The sequence below is a fragment of the Sinohyriopsis cumingii genome, chromosome 8 (assembly GCF_028554795.1).
Source record: "Sinohyriopsis cumingii isolate HCF-2022 chromosome 8, ASM2855479v2, whole genome shotgun sequence".
In the NCBI taxonomy this organism is placed as follows: Eukaryota; Metazoa; Mollusca; class Bivalvia; order Unionida; family Unionidae; genus Sinohyriopsis; species Sinohyriopsis cumingii.
This window is the reverse complement of record NC_142968.1, coordinates 28,188,053-28,210,293: the sequence shown is the minus strand read 5'-3', so window position 1 is coordinate 28,210,293 and position 22,241 is coordinate 28,188,053. Positions and strand designations below refer to the sequence as shown.

Sequence of the window (22,241 nt, the reverse complement as noted above, 5' to 3'; positions counted from 1 at the left end):
TCTGGCCAATATTTTGGGAGTGGGTTGATTCAGATATTCAGATATTCAAGCCGCTTCCCTTTGAATGTATATAATCAACTTTCAGGGTCATTCTAGCCAGGCAAAGCCAAATAGAAAGTGTATTCATTTTTGACGGTATCATTTCGTCGAGTTAGTATCTTGAGTGCCTTGCACAGGCATGGATGACTTCCATAGGGTGTTACACACATGGCATCACGTTGGCCATGAAAGCCAGTAAAAGAAGCGAGGAGAACTAACGATATAACTTTCGCAATCGTCTGGGTTACACGCATGACATCTCTTCCAATGATAGTAGTAGTCGAGAAGCGACAAGTTCTTGGTGCTGCATCGATAATTTTCGCAGGGTAAGGCATCGATATCATCGTAAGGTACAGCATCGCACTCACGTTTGTTACTGAGCTTGAATCCTTCACTCGCTTGTGGTTGTGTTCAATTATACCTCTTTATATCTCTGCATTTGTAGTTCCAAAAGTATCGGTCGTTGGAAGTCTTCCTCTTTTATACAGCAGCTTGTCGTGGCCCTATCACTATGTTTTGGTCTGCAAATCGCACACGTTCCTGGTACACGACTTAAGAGATTGTTTCCAATAGGCAAAAGATGGTTTGGTTGTTTTGTAACCATACAGTTTTGTGAGATTCATAGGTGGTGATCCGAAAGTATTGATCCTATCCAGACTGCAGAGATATTGTCAAGCCTTCAAGAGTGACCACTAGACACTCGATAATTCAGACTTTATCCTTTGACTTTACGGTTTGTATCCATTAATCACTTCATCGTTCTAACTGGCTAAGATCAAATCTTCGCAAACAACGTCCAGGTGTTTCAGTCGTTTTCTTTTATCGTCCACCAGTTCATAGTAGCGATATAGATATTTGTCTTTGGTTCAGACAAACGCCTCAAAAGAAACTGAGCATGACATTGGCAAACGAGTGCCTTCTTTCCTTTTTCTTCCACGTAATATAAGGTGATGTGTATAATGGAGCGGTACTGTTCTTTGAATATTCCGGTGTCTTCGGGAGTATGACACCAGGAGGATTACCATGTGTCTTCTTGTTATAATTTCAAACATTTATTTCCGTAGCCCGACAAAATGCATTTCTGGGAGGAGGAGTCGCTTTGGTAAAATTCTGTGTTTGGAAGAGGTACATTTCGTACTGGTTTTAATAAGTATTATCCAGGATCAGGCAATGCCAGGAAACTCGGTATTCGTCCCCGCCGTACATCAAGCTTATACCATTCCTTCTTCATCCAAATAATCTGGCGTTTGGACCAATAGGTCCCCTTCCACCACACCGTAACTTTCGAAAATGCTCCAAAGCTCGGCATCGGTTCTGAAACGTAGATTTTAGCCGTGCTGCCACATTTCTACCACTCGGTATCATTGTTGCTCCAAATTCAGGTGCCGTTGGTAGGTTTGCTCGCACGTTTCTTTCATGGTGTAATCTAATAATTTACCTTTCATGTGTCGTTGAGGGTAACACGTACGACATCAATACAATAAGCATCCATGTAAATCGAAGAAGAACATGGGATCTTCAAAGTCCCAAACATCCAACGAACAATGTCCAATTTTCTTCTCGCCTGTTCCATTTTGGGCATCTTGTAAATATGTGTCTTCCTTTACGCACAAGTATTGTCGCCAATGCAGAGCTTTGGCAGATTATCGATGGCTGATAAACTGAGAAGTTTGAAAGCGTGTAGTGTAGAGTGTGTTCTAGGGCATGATTTTGTTGTGGTAGGCTAAAGAGTGTGCCTTGCCGATTGTACATGCTTCCTTCAGCGTATCCTTCTCCCCGTGTTTCATAAAAAAATTTGTGAAAATTTTCCACAGCAGCGTAAAATGTCCACATCGAATCGGCAATACTTTAACATTTCTTCACGAATGTAATAGGTGTTAGAAGAGGGTCATTGGCACGAAGTGTAGAAGACTTCTCGTTATTTGGTGCGCACATTGCCGGTGTCGTAATAGTGAGTGTCAGACAAATGTGATAGCACAGAGTGTCGACTGGCGTGGGTAATTGCAAAAGTGTGGACACTATCATTTGGCCATTTCTGTAATTCCAAATGTTTTAGACATTCGACTTAAAGGCATGGCCCCATTGCTTATGAAATAATTAAACTCTATTGGATACTGTCACTGTCTTCCACCAATAACGTTTTCCTGAGTCAGCTCCCTGTAGGAGGGGACATTTGGGTCAATTCAAGTGTAGGTTTTCGATTTGTGTTGATGGACGTGCTGAATTTAGTCGATAACTTAAGAGAGTGTCAATTCCGCCGGGGTACTGAACTTAATCCAGATGGGTGACGACAAACTGCCATGATGGAGAGAGACTTATCTGACTTGGCATTGTTGTATTAGTGTCTCTAACAAGGAATCCCACAAATCGGTTATGATATCTTCTACTTTCTGGGGCGGCACCTCAGACGTAAACTCTTTAGATTTCACCATGTAAGCGGTATTCTAAATTTTCTGGTAGTGCGCTTTGCGTCTCCTAAATATGGTGATATATTTCGGTTGCTACTAACTAACTACATGTGTAGCTTCTCTTGGTCATGTGACAACGTGGGGTTGTTTTCAAAATCGCTGACATGGATTAGATCCAACGTTTCCTTTTGTATGTGAAGCGATTTCCCAAGTCGTTGCCTCTTACTTTCGTCTTCTTTTTCTTACTGAAATGGTGTGATTGTTTCATCTTGATTGCAAAATTTTATTTGACGCACCGGATCCCCCCCTCTCTCTCTCTCTCTCTCTCTCTCTCTCTCTCTCTCTCTCTCTCTATATATATATATATATATATATATATATATATATAATATATATATATATATATATATATATATATATATATATATATATATATACATATATATATATATACATATATATATATATACATATATATATATATATATATATATATATATATATATATATATATATATATATATATATATATATATATATATATATATATATATATATATATATATATATATATATATATATATATATATATATATATATATATATATATATATATAGATAGATAGATAGATAGATAGATAGATAGATATAGATAGATATATGTATATATGGTTTGTGCCCTGTCTTCATAGTATAGAGTTAACATAGCACAACCTTCTGGTCAAAAGATTAAGTACAACAGGTCGCCTTTGCGATCATATATTTTGAGAGAGTCATACAAAAGTGTACTTCTGAGAAGTCGACGGACTAGTCCGCCTCTGGAGATCAAATTCATGATACTTGCTATAACTGCCAGGAGAGACGATATAGTGCTCCTGAATGTCCACATCGTGAAAGTAAAGAGAAAACATGAGAAACAAACGACAAAGTTCATGGCACCTGTTATCATGGTCAGGAGAATGGACAAAAGAGAGGAAACAAAAAAGAAACAACAATCGGAGGACAAATCTTCTAAAAATAAAGACCACAATCCCGTCAAGAAACCAAGAAATACTGATCAGGAGAAAAGAGAGGAAGAACATACGTCAGTTAAACGCTCCAAAAAGAGAGATAAAGAGCACGAGAACAAATGATAAACTTCAAATATGTGTTCCGAAATTTTCATTGTGATTAAAAAAAGAGAATATGACGAGAAAATGTGTCCCTTTGTCTTGATGTTTATTTACTATGGATGAACACGCATGCACTTACCATTCAAACAGCATGGGACCGGAATTTATATTTTACTTGATTTGTCAATCTTTGAGCAGTATCTTTTTTCTAGAGATATCGGTGGCCTGGAAAAGGAACGTTGAGTATTCAATTTTAACCAGATCATGGACTTGACATAGCGAGCATTAACTGTCCTAAGCCCATATCATGCCCATGTCCTATATGCTCTCCAGCTATTGTGTGTGTTATGTTACTGTCAACTGCTGGTATTGACTTCTCAATGCTAGTCATCGTAGAAGTGGTGATGCTTAGGTTTGAAATATTTGACACAGGACATATTTCTCTTGCGACCAGTTAAAGAAGTCGGGTACATTTGTCTTTGATACATTGCTTTTGTAGCAGACTCAACGTTTGTCTTTCATTGTTATTATTATCTCCATAGTATGATTATTTGATAAATGCCTATTTACTGTAATATGTTCATTGTATTGCAAGTCACAGTTTTGTAATTGTGTGCAGTGTATCAATAGTAATATTAAAAGCATTCATCATATTTTGCACTTTATTTAGCACGATCTGTACAAATTAAACAACAATGTGTTAGTTCAAGCATTGTTATGTTTCGTGGCTGTACAATATTTTGTTCATAAGTGTGTATTATTTAGTTTCCTATGTGACAAGAGATAGGGATTATCATTATTATTATTATTATTATTATTATTATTATTATTATTATTATTATTATTAGCTTTATTAGTCTTGGCGATCATGGTTTATATCTACTGTTCAATTTCAGGAGGTAAAGAAATTCTTTCTAAATTTGTTTGCCTCAAGGACTCCGTTCAGATGTTTGAAAACATTGACTTAGGCAGTGGTGGCAGTATCTACCTCTACATAAATGGGAACACAGGGAGGCCGATTGCAGAATGGCACCCGGAGGCATCTATCAGACGTTATTACCCTCTATATAATTATATGAGTGAAATGTATCTAGACGAAAATAGAACAATATGGATGCGAAACTTTCAACTTTCCGACGAAGCAAAATATTTACTTCTGTTCATAACAGAGAGATCGAGAGAGAACTCTGAAGTGCAGCTAATTGCTATGGGTAGAGTATTCAAATGTTATGTATTTCTCCCGTCATATATCCATTCGTACAAACTGATACATCGTTTTGATTTGTTATGTTTTATGCGAGCATATTTTCAATCGTAGTCCAGTAGTAACATTGTTGATCTTGGTTTACATATTTTTGCAGATAACCGATACATTATTCAGACTCTATAATTTCAAGAGACACATAAATTATTTCAAAATCATTTTTCCTAATGGATTCCATTCAGTTGTTTCAAAACTTTTTTATTAGTCATTGACAGAACATAATCCTTTATATAAATGGTAATTAGATAAGACTAATTTTATAGAGGAATCAGCACGTATATGGGTATGCATAAGTCTTCGAGTGTATATCGTATCTTGACGAAGATGAACTATTTGGATAAGAAACGTTATAAGATGTGTCGAATAGATTTGTGATTTTCCCACGCTTGACACGTGACAGAAGTGTAGCTAAATGTAATGTATATATATGTTGGGCAGGTTTTCGGTAATGTGAGTTCTGTTTACATTGCCAACTACTTGATTTTGCTTTTGCATTCTTCACAATTTCTACCACCATGTTATCAGCTGGATCCAGTTTCGTTTTCGTTATTCTATCTTTCATCATCACCTCTTCTGCCCTTTGCGATTATTTTCTTTCTACGTGATCATATATTAGGAATCGTTTAAGTAAGGAACTTACATAACATTCTAGACTGGTCATTACCCTAAATGTATTAATGGTTTGATCTTTCTGCCTGTCCTGCGTCATCAGGACTATTGAGCGTTTGACCTCCATTATGGAGCACTGCCTTTTGCAAGCAATTTCACATAAAAGAACCTTTCATTTTATAAATGTGCTTTTCCAATGGAATTATATTCATGTCTGTCAAACAAAAGTTGCCACGAGCAATACAATATTATATCTTTACTTCATTTATACTTTGATCGGGCATATAACTGATATGCACATGGGAAAAGGGTATTTCCTAGTGAATAAATAATCTAAGGATACAAAATGATTATCGTGTTGACAAATAAATGGATATGTCGTTAAGATACAGGTCGTAAAATAACAAATTAATAGGATGGCATCGAAATTGAAGAGACAACGATAAATCAAATATTAAATCTTCCTTATGCTTGTAAATATTGCTGATTAGCATTTAATAAGAACTAATAATGGTTTGTTTCTTGGAATTATCAAAGTGTAAACGTAGATATTCCGAATATATAGGAAAGCACACATACAAGTCTGTATTATGAGTCATTGGTTATATGCATATATAAATGATTATATGAAATAAACTAATCATCCATCAAATGGATGGAACAGTCAAAAGTTAATTTCCTCTTGCATAAAAGTCTGTATCACATATAATTTAATCACGTTACTTTCAGATTATTACATCCTGTATGAGGTATGAGCTTACGTGTTCAATGCTTCCTTGGACCGAGTATATAACTGTGTTTGTGTGTGTCTGTGTGTGTGTGTGTTTTTCCTTTAGTCTAGATTACTTCATTCAATTCTCTGTGTCAAAATATGAATATGTATTGTGTGCATGGAAATATTTCGTATGTATTTGTTATACACCTCTCTTTGGGTTCTTCGCTATATGCATCGATATATTGTATTGTCCTTTGAGAAAAACATATGTATGTATGTATGTATGTATGTATGTATGTATGTATGTATGTATGTATGTATGTATGCATGTATTATTAAAGAAACCAGAGTAGGTATGTTGCCTGAAATATGACGTAAATTATTTTTAAATAGAACTACAAGAATTATGTTGGATTAGCCTTGATGAAAATGCCATTGCAGACACTTTTAATTAGGTGTTGCTTCCTCACCTTTAGATGAGTAACGGCTACTTGTATGTACGTTATATTCCGTGTTATGATGTGAGTTAACTTTATAACTCACGTCATACAACAAGGTGAATAATACGTAACTGAAAATTGTCTTATGTCTATTTGTACGTAACATAGTTTGCTAGACAGTTACAAGGACGAGTGGTATAATTCATATATAGGCACTATTCAATTGTTCTTCAAATTGATATACTCTTTAAAACTTTCTCCTTTCAAACTATATGCAAAATTTCGGAATTTACATATCAGGAGGAAGTTTATCGTTTAAATAAGTTATGTACGAAAAAATGCATAGAATTGGAGATGACAGTGAAAGAGTTAAGATTGAAGAAACTTTCAAGTGGTCATACTAGTACTTCATACATTCTTCAGAACAGTTAAATGGAGCCTTGGTAGTTTGTAATAAAAGTAATGATTACCACTAACATCTTTACCGCGGACACTCGGCTTTGCAGATCACTGACGTCGCATCTCTCTGCACGTTGGTTCGAGTCACGGCATCGGTCAACGTAGGCATGTGATAAAGTTTGCCAGTAGCTTCCAGTGGGACGGTGGTTCATTCTCCACCACCTATTCTGCCCGTAGTGTATTGGGAAAATGCATTAAACCCATAACGACTTTCATTAATAATTCTAATTCATAATGAGGAGCCTGCGCCCTGGAAGACTAAAACATTATAGAGATAAAGTAATTGTGTTTGTGTACATTATATATATATATATATATATATATATATATATATATATATATATATATATATATATATATATATATATATATATATATATATATATGCATGCATGTATGCATGTATGTATATATGTATTTATGCATGTATGTATATATGTATGTATGTATGTATGTATTTATATATATATATATATATATATATATATATATATATATATATATATATATATATATATATATATATATATATATATATATATATATATATATATATATATACATATATATATATATATATATATATATATATATATATATATATATATATATATATATATATATATATATATATATATATATATATATATATATATATATATATATATATATATATATATATATATATATATATATATATATATATATATATATATATATCATCGATTATCGAACCTCTCCAGAATATAATTTAAGAGAACGTAAAATATGTCAAGACACGGAAGATATTAGGTATGCCGTGACATCAGTTTCGGAACGTCATGTGTTTCGGAGCGGCCATTTAATTTCATTGATATCACGATATTTTCAGACATTTTCATGACAGTAATACTGGAGGCTTTGCTGCAAGTAAAGAAATTGCTTCGAGCTTGTCTAAATCCCGAAAATATACATATTAATCATAACAATGCAAGAAAAAAAAACCTCATCAAATTGCACACTTGTATACCATTTCAAAATACCTTTATTTTTCGATAATGTCAATGAATTGAAACCTTTGACTCAGCTTGCTTGTTGTTGACTGTCAAATGAATAACACCAGATGACTCCTGATCTCTGCCCGCTTCGTATTTTATTTTAATTATATATAAGCTCATTAATGAAATATTTGTTATTTTCGCTCTTGAATTTAATGACATTTTATTTCATATTTTTGTTCTTGTTTTCAGTTTTGAAAAAAGAAAATAGAATCAACGCGATTGAAATCAAATCTATTGAAATCAATATATTTTGTATATTTTTATTTTGTTACATTATTATATACTTGTCTGGAGTCATGCCGCATCTGTAAAACATTCTGTATTAATTTTGCACCCTTATTCGTTATCGTTGATTCGTCATTTGCATTTTAGTGTAATTGGGATTAAGTGTGGCCTGAAGGGAGTGTACCATCTTATTGTTACCAAGGAATCGGCTTAAATGCCCTAGATTCGAACCTAGTGGTGCATTATAATCATTCATTGTATATGTTCCCTAATGACTGAATGACGTGTGCAGGTTATATTCTTGAAGGTAAGGGATTCCAGGGGAAAGGAAAAGAGGTTATTGTAAAGTCAATTTTTTAACTTAAGCAATCGAGGCAATATCATCGCTGATTTGGAAAAGACGTCGATGACACAAAACAAACAGTTGTAGCCACGACTTCTGGAATATATTCGTCGAATGGGTTTATGTAATGTGTACTTGCCTTGTTATTGTAACCATTGTTGCACTTGAGGTAAACGGGCACTTTTCAGGGATGGATCGTTTAAAATGCTGGTTAAAATATTCTCCGTCAGGACTTTTGTTTTAAAGAAATCACCCACTCCTAACTAATGCTACTTTAGATGGGGTGAGGTGGAGGTTTGGAAATGATTTTAAGTGTCCGACGTGCCACGGGAGTAGAAGTCGAGAGTAGTGGTTGTGGTGGTGATGGGAAGAATTGTCTCTTGCTTTCTTTTTCACTTCTGGGTTCCTTTTTTGGGGGACTTCTCTCAAAGACGGAGCGGACATCATCCTTTCAACCCAACATTACGTTCTTCTCGTTGAGGTGTGGGGGAAGCAATCAGCAAGGACGCTGCAGTCGTACTAGGGATGGGATCCGCTGACGCTCGTTGAAAGAATTATATTGTCTCTTCTTCCTCTGGCATCCGTAGGGCTGCCTCTGTCTTGGTCATTGTGGTGGTAGTGGTGGTGGTGATGGACTTTTCATCAGGGTCATAAAATCTTTCAGAGTCGGTCTAGTTAATTTTGTCTTAAGTTTACTGGTGAGAGAGTTGAAGTCGTTGCAACACATGACCGTACAGTTGCAATTTTTCTGTTTCTGACAAATCACTGCGATCTACCAACAATTGCGTTTCATATTGTAAATGGGATCTCAATCAAATGAACATTCGGAGGTAAATGTGTGGTCCGTTGTTCTTTCCAACAATGGAATTCCATCCATCGTTTGTAAGGCACTAAAGTCAACTTTCGTCCTCCATCAGACTCCTAAGGTCACGTCTCATATCTTTTGACACATGTTTTTGATCCTTTTTTATCGTTTAACTAGCCCTTGTAAATCTGAAGCCCATACGACTCTTGTAATCAGTGTTCAGACAAAAGTATCGTTCCTTTCAAGACGTTCAGGCAACATTCGCACACGGTATCGATGACGACTTTGCAGGCGGTTTCAATGAGTAGTTTTCGCATGGGTGGAGGGCTTTTGACAGGAAAACTACGATGGTGACGGAGGGCAATTCTGGCAGGCGACATCGTTGTTATTTCAGGAGCACAAAAACACTAATACCCATTGTTTACCCCAGTTATATTTTATAGTGGAATGCGTCGTCACTGATTGTCGATCCGATGTATCATTTTCATGTCAGGCTTCTCTCGACATTGATGGGTTCGCAACGCATTAAATCGGGACAGATCTTGCTTGGACAAATTCAGTAGCCTCTGTAACGTACATGATCTATTTTGGACATTGATTTTGGGAGTAGGTACTTTATTAGCAGCTGCCTCAACGGCTAAAGAGGTGAAGGGCATCACCGTTGGAGAAGTTCATGAAGACACGGTTTCCATTTTTTTCACCAAATTAGGAAAGTCGCGTGTCAAATTGGGTTTGGCTGGCAACAACAGCAACGGATAACTGCAAGAGCCTGAAGCTACTGGAGACGCGATCACCGTAAATGCAGGCGGTGGCTTGGGAATGTTAGGTTGCGTCCAGGCCAAAGTGACGGGTAGAATCTGCTTTCTGTGGTCTTTTTCTTGGGACCTTTCTTATGGGGACTTTTAAATTTCTGAGGCTGTGACCTGGTCTTGACACCATGCTCCTTCTGTTCAGGGTACCTTTGGGTCGCGAAGTTGTTTGTTTCCTGGGGATGACTTTTGGGGCATTGGTATCCCATTTTAAGAGGGAACAAATGATGACACCTCCTGAAGAACAGCCATTTCCAAGTTTCAAAATGATTTGCTTTACTTTGAGTGTCGATGCGGAGTGCTGACAGTTTCGTCAAGGCTACTTTGTTTCTCCCAAAAATGTGTTTGGTTTAATGAGGAATCTGAATGATGCCTTGCAGTAATTAACGTGCTGTCAAGGTAAACCATCCTAAGACTTATCTTAGACTGGCTTCTAAGACTCGAGCACGTATGTGTGAACTTTTTCCCCGACTGATACCGTTCAAGGAACGATTCAATGTGACGGGAAGATGACGGTGGATGGACGTCATGTTCACGATGAGTGAGACTGACCAAATGTGTTCGAGGTTTCGACACCAGTGGAGAATCGTATGTAAATAAGCGTGAAGAGTTCAAGTGGCATCGTCGTACGGATGTGTCAGCCAAGGAGTTATTAAATGTTTGGCTAACACTTGCACCTGTGTTTTATCTCAATGACGTTTAAACAAGACCACGTAATGTGCCTTGTGACTGACGGTTCGATGGGTTTTACATTGTTGAAGCAAATGTTTGGTGATGTAAATGACACTGGCATTGCGATGATGCCCTTTGCTCGTAAAACACAGTTTAATCTCTTCTTCGTCTTCTCCTGACATGCCGTCGAAGACGACCAGATTGATTTGACTGAGGTGGACGATCGATCGAATGAATTTTATGTTCCATCAAACGTTTGACAAATTCGGTTTTGCTTAAACCGCTCAGTCCATCAATTAACATGTTAAAAGGATGACGAAGATATAAGGCCTCCTAACTAGCACGATCTAACTTTTTGTCGATGACTCTGATGACTCTGAAAATGGACAAAGAGAGAGCAAAGACAGCAGAGGTAACTATAGTGATGGGAATGTCACTTTTGAAACGAATGAAGACAAGACATTTTATATTTTTTCAGCACATGTTTCATTTTAAAGAAAATCATAAAATTGAACAGGAAAGACAAAAATACATAAAATCCAAATGGTTACGTACATCGATAAAATGCACATAACACGATCAAGGTCGAATATAAACAAATCACTGTACAACATTTGTGGAAACGATGATGTGGTCTCGAAGAGACACAGTGAATTGTTTTTAGAGTCTGTACAATTGGCACAGTCACACAGGTGTCCTCCCGGAATGGCCTTTCGCGGGTTTACATGTCAATGACAGTCCTGCCCTTAATGGGGTGGTTTCCCTCGGCGTCGGATTCGTTTTTTGACACTGTGCCTAACACAGGTCTAACAGTGACTTTTTCCACTGATGGTTTGAATTTATGATCTCAAATATGGGGCATAGTCCAAGCCTCAAAATCAAAACGTTCCCAGTCACGAACATTTTGCCAGTGAGGGTGTAAGTCACAAACTACACACACATTTTCGTAAACATCTTCAATGACTAAATGCTGGCGACTCTTTTTTTCCAGTAGCGGTAGAGAGGTATCGAGATGAAACCGCTAGGCTTTTTAACAGAATGAATCTCTCGTGTACATTTAAGGGTAACACTCTCATTATTTTGGTGGTATTGTGCGGTACAGATCGTAAAGAGCCCACAAGGAATCTTCTGGTAACGAAATCCCAAAAAGGGATTCACTAAGACACACATCACACGACGAACCTAATTCATTGGATACAGTTCTCGTAGAATGTGCTGGTACACAGCCAGTCTAAATAGTGTCATTGATTTCCTTCCACGAGTATTTTTGTATCGCTAATGATAAAGTTCGTGGCGTGGTAGCAAGTTGGCACACCATATTTTGTTGCAGGTAATACATTTACATTTTGAACAGAAGCGATTTTATTTCCGTACGGTATCAAAATTGTTTAATCACACACTACACAAAACACATAATTGTTCTCTACAAACCGAATTTAATAGCGTAAAAGAGTTTGGCAATCCTCTAAGTTTTCCTGTGTAATTCCTTGTAGAATGGAACCTGTAAGTGGAGTCAGTAGCACCGAAAGTCTTCTGGCCTTTTCTCAGTAGATCAATGTCTGACCATTGGAACGCTTTCAAATGAATCAGTCCTCTGATAGCATTCATTTACCAGTGATTAAACCTTTAGTAATGTAACGGATGCAATTGTTCTTTGCGTCTGACTTGTATTTTGACAAACTCTCGGTAAATGCGTTATCTTAACTCTCACAGGCAAACTACGAATGCTCTCTTGTAAACTATCCATCAAGAGGTTACTGAGGTTTCCCCACTAACGGTATGTACTGACAGTGCGGAGATCATCGAATATGTTCTAGGTAAGCTGAATCTTTCTGCTCCCACTGGTGAAGTGAAACACAGCAATTAATCACTTCACTCTATCCTAATCCACCTAGTAGATAAATTCGGCACTGTATAATTATTTGAGGATTTGTCCTCCGAGATATTTAGGCCACTTTCCTTGTAAGGTTTGAATCGACTTTCGAAGTCGCAATATTCAGAAAAATGCACAGGGAGCAAATATTTTTCTTCACATGTGTATATCCATGAGGGTACGGTGAATCCCGGGTAAACCCAGACAAGAACCACCGACCCACGACAAGCTACTGGCAAGTTTTCTCACATATCCACATGAGCCGAATCGTGGACTAGAACCCACGCAGACAGATGTGAGATGGCAATTGTCCGTAGCGAAGAGAGCTTTAGACCACTCGGCCACTCGGGGTCCCCAACATGGCCCATCACGTAAAACGCAATGATGACATTACCAAATTCGTCACCCTCTACAAAATCCAGTTCTTGACCAGGATCAAGATTCTAAGAAGGCTGTCCACGTGTTTCGTATATTTGGTTTTTCTTAATCATCTGGAAGTAGCGGGAATATTATGTCAAATACTCTCTCGTGGATAAACATCACCGTTGAGCCATTTTGCCTAACAAGCAATTTAACATAACTTTGGCAAACGATCGTCAACTTTCGTTTTTTTCTCTATGTGATGTAAAGTGATGCCTTCCTGTTCCAACTATTTCTCTTTTAATTTATTTTGACTTCGGAAGTGTGGTACCAGGAAGTATAGCCACTGGCATCTTGTTTCTGTTTCAAAAAGGCATTCACGTAATCTGCAAAACATCATGAGACTCGTCACCCTTGTGGTACTGTTCTGTTTTAGGAAAGTGGTATATTTCGTACACTTCTAACAATTGGTATCCCAGGTCCAGAGTTTTAATCAATTGCACGCTGACCCGCTTTATTCCGAGTCTGTTGACCAGGTTGGTCTTGGTTGCATGTTTCCCAACAAGTACGGCACAAAGGAAACATCAGTTTTCCTTAGCAATGATAAGGAAAAACAAGAAGGTACAAGTCCGTGGGAGGCAAGACTTTGCATTTAATTAATCCTTCGTATTGTCAAATGTTGTCCACGTCGATGTGTTCCGCCAGAAAATGTGTGTACCCTGCGGAAATATGAATAAACTTGCACACGTAATGACACTGTGAACACACTTCCAAGTATTTAATTTCTTCTCCTTTCTACTTGTCAACGTGGAAAGGCAAAAACGTGGATATCGTCCGTTCCCCGTACAAACTGTTCTGCTGGTTCAATGGGTCCACCAACTTGTAACTTTCCTCTATGCGTTTAAACTCTGGATCGGTTTTCAAACGGTGATCGTACTTGTATTCCCACATTTAAACGACTTTGTATCATTGCTGTTCTAACTTTAAGCGTTGCTGACATGTGACCTTACACAGGTCTTCCATGTTACGTTATACAAACTGATTTGGGTGTAGAGTTGAAGGTAACATATAGAAAATCCGTTATGTAAGCAACCGTTCAAGTCGTACACAAATTTAGTGTTTCTAAGACCAAGCGATCCACCGAATACATTCCGATGTTCTTTTCACCTCCTCCGTTTTGGACGTGTTAGATCCATTTGTATATAGCTCTCGACTGTCATAAACATGGTCACATTTCTCACAATATAAACCGTATCCTCCCAGGAATGCAATGATACTGGTAATGTCATCGAAATGTTCATCGCGATTATAGACGTGAATGTATTTTCCGTCTTTGAAATGTTTGCCTCGAAACAGCAGAGGTCATTGCACTTTTTAAGGATGTACTTTCAACTTACAGCTTGGAGCCAAGAGGTCTTGCAAGTTTTGCATTTCAGGAATGCCACAGGATGTGTCTTTAGATAGCATTGCTTTCTGTAACAGGACTTCTGCTTATATTCGTTGTTTGGTTCGGCTCGATTTCCGAACGTTGTCCCAGGCTGTTTTCAATAATGCCGTGTCATTCTTGTCAGCATACGTTTGTCACACAACGATGACACGGGCTGAATACATCTTGTCTTGAGAGTTGTCAATTAAGACGAGTTTCGTTTTGGTGCTACGAAGATTTTCCACTCTCTCTGGGAAAAGAAACATGGGCCAACGATAGTGTCGCTTTTACATCAGTGATGTGGAATGTGTCTTTGGATTGCTGAACAAGTTGAATATTGTCGATGACTTTGGAAGGTGTCATTTCTGACGGTTTGCTAAACTCGATCAAAACGGGGGACTTCAGACTTTCGTGATAAATGGAAAGTGTCAAGAGATCGTCATTGCTGTTTCAATTTAGTTAACAAAGAATCCGACAAATCGGTGATGAACACCTTTGCTTTCTCCAGGGATACGTCTGACTTTAAATCTTGAAACTTCTGGACCTGATGATGTCGATGACTTGGTGTTAGTGTATGTATGTGAGATAGTGATTTGTATTTTTAACGTAGCTTTAACAGTTTTTTATTTATAAACCCCGGTGTCTGCATTATTGCAGTTTATATTGATGTCTATAAATTGGGCATTATGCCGCAGACGTGTAGCATGATGTCCAACTCAGTCACATTATCCTGACACCAGGTCGACCAGTCCTAATACTAACGTCTTAATAATGAACGACAAGCGAGGTAGATGAAGGTACCATTTTTATAAGTCTTTGGTATTACTCGGCCGGGGATCGAACCCACGATCTCCCGTATCCAAAACGGACGCTCTAACTACTAGGCCACCGGAGCGGTCGATGATTCGGTAGAAATCACTAGTGTTGGTATATCAGGCGTACTGGACTGTTGACAGACTTGGCATGTTTGTTTCGGGAAGGTATTCTTCTCTTGCGTCGTATTATATTTGTTTCAGATTCCTTAACTTTGTCAAAATGTCTAAGAGTACCGTCATCGTTTGACATTCAACGTCCTCCTTCTTTCTTAGACCTTGTTTCTTGTCTGCTTCTTATTCTTCTTGTGGTTTTCCTCTTGCATCTTCTTCTCGCTGTTGCTGCTTAATGGAAAAGGCTTGTTTTGCTTCTTTCTGCTGTTGCAACAATTTATCCAATTCTTCTATCTGCCTCTGTTTAAAACCATCTACGTACGGTAAGGAAGAAGAAAGCGGAGAAGGTGCTGGTACAAGAACGAATTCTTATGAATAGAAAAAAACCACTAAATCCCTGTTAAGGACGTTCTCTTCTAGAAATAGAATTCTTGGTGTTTTAGTAATCACTGCTATGATATTCACTCCCCGTCTCCGCAGCCGGTACACCCAAAGTCATTGTCTTCTTAGTTTATGTCATGTTCTAACTGTGTCGCATTGATTCACTCCGTACAGACGCTAGTGCTCCTATATAGGAAATGTGATGCCACAGGCAGCTCTCTTCGGATTGGAAGACAGATTCCGCACTGTGACTGAATTTTGTAACGCGCGTTAGGATTGGTGAAAGAACTCAAACCATTTTACTTGCAGAACATGTTGTTTCGTTGTAGGTGAAGTGATTATGTATCTAAATAGTAAGTTTGTTAAACAAAATATATAATTCCTGTATTAGACCAGTCTGTAAGAAACTATTGAGTTTATAGTAGTGTTAGAATCAGAAATCATTTGCAGAATTAATTTATTTATATTATTCATTGCAACTACTCAAGTACACAATGACTCCTTCGATTAATACATTATTTTGATTTTTTAAAATTCAGTCAAAGGCATTTTGAGCTGAATCATTGGCATATCACGGAATTCAAAATTATCAGAATATCAGAAGATTGAAGACTATTTTGAATTCATTCGGAACAATCAATACTTGTTTTTACTTCTAATAGGATATTTAAGTTTATTTGGAACTTTATTCACAATACCCTATGTTCCTTTAGAATTGTCACCTTGTAATTTATTGACATACATTATTTGTTGCTTATTTTTAATTGCAGTTTCCACATTCTATCTGTGACATATGTGAAGAATTAGATCATAACACTATAAACAAATAGGTCCAACAATACATTATCTCTACCAGTTTGACCATACTAATTTATCCATACAACTTTGACCATACCAGTTCCTCAGTACTACTTCCACCACACAAATTTCTTCATGCCATTGTGTTCATCTACCAGATTGTCTGTACACTGTATTTTTTCCTCACCATTTTGCCCTATACTATTTTATCCGGACACTGTTTGAAGCAATCAGATGGTTGACACTTTCTTTCTATTGAATCTTCAGATGGCCAAAGTCCTCGTAATCAATTCGATCTAACAGTGGAAGTAGCTGAAATATAAATGCCACTAACAGAAACATAAACCTCAGTATCTTTGATATTCTCTTCCAGTTTACAATTTTCTCCGTTCATCTTGTTATCGTTGCATTGATTCTTATAGATGCATACCTATGCATAAATATTTCCATAGTTATGATATACTCCAGCATATATATCGTATCAATTAATATGTATCAAAGAACACATAGCAAGCACATAGACGCACTTACTAATACAAATGTATTTTCATATTAAAAGCCAGTCAATATTTAGCTTTATTAACCTAATCCAATAATATGCCTTGTGACCGGGATATAGCATTAATCAAAGTTCTATTTGTTAATAGCATATAATCAAATAAAATTAGTAGAATAACATATAACTCCTGCCAAGGCACGGATTTTGACATTCTTGGATGGAAGTGAAATATTTTTGATATAGTTTAACAGTCACGTGTCCAAGAAATGACTGATATTTACAGAACCAAGTCGAGATACAGTTATTACCAGCAAAGGAAGCAGATACATATCATGCTTGTTTGGAGGGTCCCTCTTTGAAATGTGTATCCAAGGTATCGGACTATTGCTCATCTTTTAGAGTTCCTGCAGGTACGCACTCTATCTCTGTCTCTCCCACACATACACACACATAAAAACACATACACGCACATGAAATCTTGCTAATATTTCCATAATGATATGCGATTTTCAGATGCAGATAGAATAATTATGTTGGACGACCTGTAACATAATGTCAACTTATCGTAAAAAAGTATGTTATATGCTGCCCATTGATGTTCATTGTCCAAAGCCACTAAATAATATAACTATGTATAACAAACAAATTGCACATTTTAGCGGGACTTAATAACAGTCTGGACATATCGAGCTAACAGCAGACATTTAAGGTGTATCATCGGAATGAAACCGATAAATCAGCAGTGCCCTCAAATAAGTATAATTGGTATAAGAGATAGACAATGTTTCCTTATGTACATGGTTTGATAATATTTTACCAACAGTCTGGCAGCATTGAGATATGATAGCCCCGAAATAGACTATTTCTTATGATAATGGAAATCTGACATCAAGTATAGCAGAAGCGACTGAAATAAAAAAATATAAAGTATCTTCCATATATATATATATATATATATATATATATATATATATATATATATATATATATATATATATATATATATATATATATATATATATCATGTATTAGATCAAACATTCAGCGTGGTCATTTTAAAATAAATACCTCTCCATCTGCAAGAGACAAATGCATGTTTCCTCTCTTTGATAAATTGCCAATTTAGGTCGTTTGAACCAGTACCAGCTCATGGTTTGTCAAGCAAGCCAAACTGATCGGATATTTGTTTTGCGGTTGGTACCAGTTTCGATTTGATTCCTCTAAGAAGATCTAATCTATTCTCAAGCTAAAATTGTTTATATTTTCCATCCTTTGTAGATGAAGAATTTGTACCAATCATATATATGGTTCAACGCAATATTGAGAATGTTTCCATAGTACTGCAGTGTCAATCAAACGGTAAATCAGCATGGATATTCCGATGGAAACGCAATGGGCTTCTAATAAACAACGAAACTAAATATTTTCAAACATACGATTCTATTAGCATACGGTATTTGAAGATTGGCGACCAATACGATATATATACTTGCTTGGAATCCGGAGGCCGATTTGAGAGTAATCCTTATAGCATAGAAACGTGTGAGTATACCTATTACGTGATATGCTTTATATTTATTGACATAGTTCATTATATTAAGCTGCCAATGAGGCCTGTAGCAAAATTTTGTTTCGTACACATCTTCCATGCTGGTTTATTTGCTCTTGCTTTACATTAGCTGAAGATTCAATGATCTGGTTTCCTCTTTGCCTCGCACCTCTAATGGCATACTTCATGAACAGAGCGATTGGCTATCATCAATTAAAAATTAATATTGTCTTAAATTATTATTCCTTTCAGAGAAGCATCGGCAGATGGTACGATGTGATTTGCTATACGTTTGTTTTCCTAATATAGTCGTCGGAAATATTTATCTTATTGTTTCAATCATAGTAAACGTTGACAGTTTCGAATTGCCATTTTATTACTCGATGACTTATTTTTAGTAGCTCTATGTTAAATGCATCTTTCTTTTCATACGTTTTAGCGAAAATTGACCAACCGTTACAATACAACACTAATAAATGCCACTAATCATGACGTCATCGAAATGCGAAATCTGTATCGTTGCATGATTATGTCAATTTCAATCTTGTATCACCGTCAATGCCAAAGTACACACCCGTTCGTTCAAGTTTTACACCTTTGATGTGTGTATGAAAAATGACTTTCGTGTGTTTGCCCGTCTATAAAATGGAATATAAACGTCAATCGTATATTGAGAGACCGCATTATAACACATTATCGTTCCAGTTAACTGTAAGAATAACAGTTCATTAGCATTAGCGGTTCAGGACACTATTACTTAAACGGGCATCTTTGTGGAATAACATAAGAAATATCATTTTCAACTCTTCAGATAAGTAAAATAAAAAACAAGATAAAATAATATTAATAACGCTTCATAATATAAATAATGTATTATAACCAGCTGACAAATGTTAATTATCCAAAAGAAGAATATAATATGATTCTTCAACTTAGAATTTATTTGAAATAAATCAAGGGACAACGTAAAAAAACTTAATGCAGTTGAGATCAAAGTAAGAATTGGTTCATTAACTTACCGGCACTATAGAAGTCATCTAGAAAAAAGAATTCAACCTTTCTGATGTTAACGTATGATCCAGTTCAAGCAAATTTGTTTGTAAAAGATCAAACAAAAGCCATGTACCATGGAAAATGGCAAACACCCCCCATATATATATATATAAATATATATATATAATCCATTATAAACATTAAGGCTCTATAATTCACAGAGAAAAACGAATCTTATTGAAGTTTTATATAAATAACTAAGTAGTGCATGAAGTGAGAGTTCCGAATCGAAGGGTGGATAACCTCTCGTTCCATCTACTGTTAGTCCAGCTAGGATTATCTGTGTCACCCCCTTGTTTTTCCCTTGCTCAACAAATCGTACCGCCAAGAAACCACTCGTTCAGAAACGCATTATGACAGGTGTCCACAACCTCTTCTATAATTCTGTACTTCCTGTGACCAGACATCCATACACCAACTCATAGGTAAGTTACACACTGCTGACATTCACTGCGAGGTGGTAGCCGCTACCCACTGTTAAGTTTGTTATGATGTCAGTCGTCCCTTAATCATCTACTACTGTGGGACTGAAATTAACTAATTACATGGTTGTATTTAGAAATGCTGGCTATTACAAAAAAATAACAATAAACCATTTTATGTTGCAAAACTTCCATTATTTCTCAACTATTTATTGTAACAATTGCTATATAAATAATCATGAGAAGCTGGAGCGATAAGGTATTGGAAATATATAATCTCATTTTTCTGAACGACAACATTAAAAAACTCGTTTCGATAGATGCAATACTAACACGAACTGGTTCGTTAATGTTCGTTCTTTTTCTCGTACATCATGTGATCCAGATAAATGATTCTTATCATATTTACCTTCTAATGTTCATCTCCGTTAATCTGCATATATCACTACTTTTCTCAGTAAAGTTTGCATTATATCTTCTCTCTTGTATGCTCTATTTGTTTATTGTTAGCGCGGCATACATAAACGTTAAGCGAACTATGCATGATTTTCAATCACTGACATCCAGTCTTTATTAATTGCAGACATAATCTTATAAGTACGTCATGTAATCCTTACAGCTGGACCTACTTTCATCAAAGTGAACCAAAACAACATGACGGTTAAAGAACATGATGAATTGAACGTTAGCTGCATTGCAGACTGCTATCCATTGTGTTCTGTCAAATGGAATAAACTGGAACCGCCCTCAGACCAGACGGTTATGCTGACAGATGGTGTATTACACATAATGGATGTTACAAGAAAGATGTCAGGGAGATACTCATGCAAAATTCAGAATCTTTTAACTAGTGTATTTCTCGAAACTTCTTTATCATTGGATGTTAATTGTGAGTAAAGGATTATCAGTAATAACAGCAGCAGTAGTAGTTGTTGTTCTAGTAATAGCATTAGTTGTACTAGTATATAATGTAATAACTGTAAGAAAAGTCATAATATTAGCATATTTGTATCATATCATTCAGCAAATTTAATGTTCCATGCCACGCAATCTTCTGCCTGAAATTATGTCCACACAGACATAATCTGTATGTTTTTTACTGTCTGGAACTTAAGGAATGCAACGTTTTCATCAGAGAAAATTGGTTCTGTCCAGCAATGATTTCATTGTACAAACTAATTAATATGTCAGGGACACTGCAATCTATTGATTGTTATTAATGAATTTATACAGAAGATATATATTTAACATATCACTAAACATGTAAGCAAAAATATGGGACTAAGCTTCTCTTGAATTCGTTCACTTATGTGCATAAATGTTCAAATTATAGGACTTGCCAAACATACGCATCACCCATTATAGTTTTGATTTTAAAATCAGTGCGTCTTTCCTAGTTCAACTTTATGTATTACCATGATGAACCACTGTGATGACGACGAGGTAATCATTAATACTATGTCTCATTTTATCCGTTCTATTATTAGATGTCACATATATCAAACCTAATTTCCTTATTAAACTTTTCAGATGGTCCAGATGACATTGTGTTTAATATAGCACACAATATTATAGAGGTGGATGAATTTGGTTCCATAACAATAATATGCACTGCCGAATGTTTCCCCTCATGTCTGATTGGCTGGAATGAGACATGTATAGGAAGCCGTATACAAAATGGAGAACTGAATTTAGTCAATGTGTCAAACAATGTTACCTACACATGTCATGCAACGAATCCAGAAATTGCCAATGCCACACTTTCGGAGACAATCAACATAAAAGTTAAAATTGGTATAAATTCAATAATGTTACGTAACAACATTAATGTCTACCATTATAGCTATCAATAACGTTTTATATTATAGTTGGGTTTCGTTTGTGCAATCACATCAAAAAGAAAATATTTAGCCACCAATGATAATTATAATGGTGAATATTATTACGTATAGCGATGAATCTGTCATTCTTGATCGGCTGTTGTTTTAAATTAACTAATGAATCAAAATTTCTC

At 36.2% G+C, this 22,241-nt stretch overlaps 1 protein-coding gene across 1 annotated transcript in view; it reads left to right on the top strand.

The window, feature by feature from the left end:
* The window catches only part of LOC149793196 (uncharacterized), a 495,646-nt gene that overhangs the window by 422,671 nt on the left and 50,734 nt on the right, over positions 1-22,241 (top strand). The window lies entirely within an intron of this gene.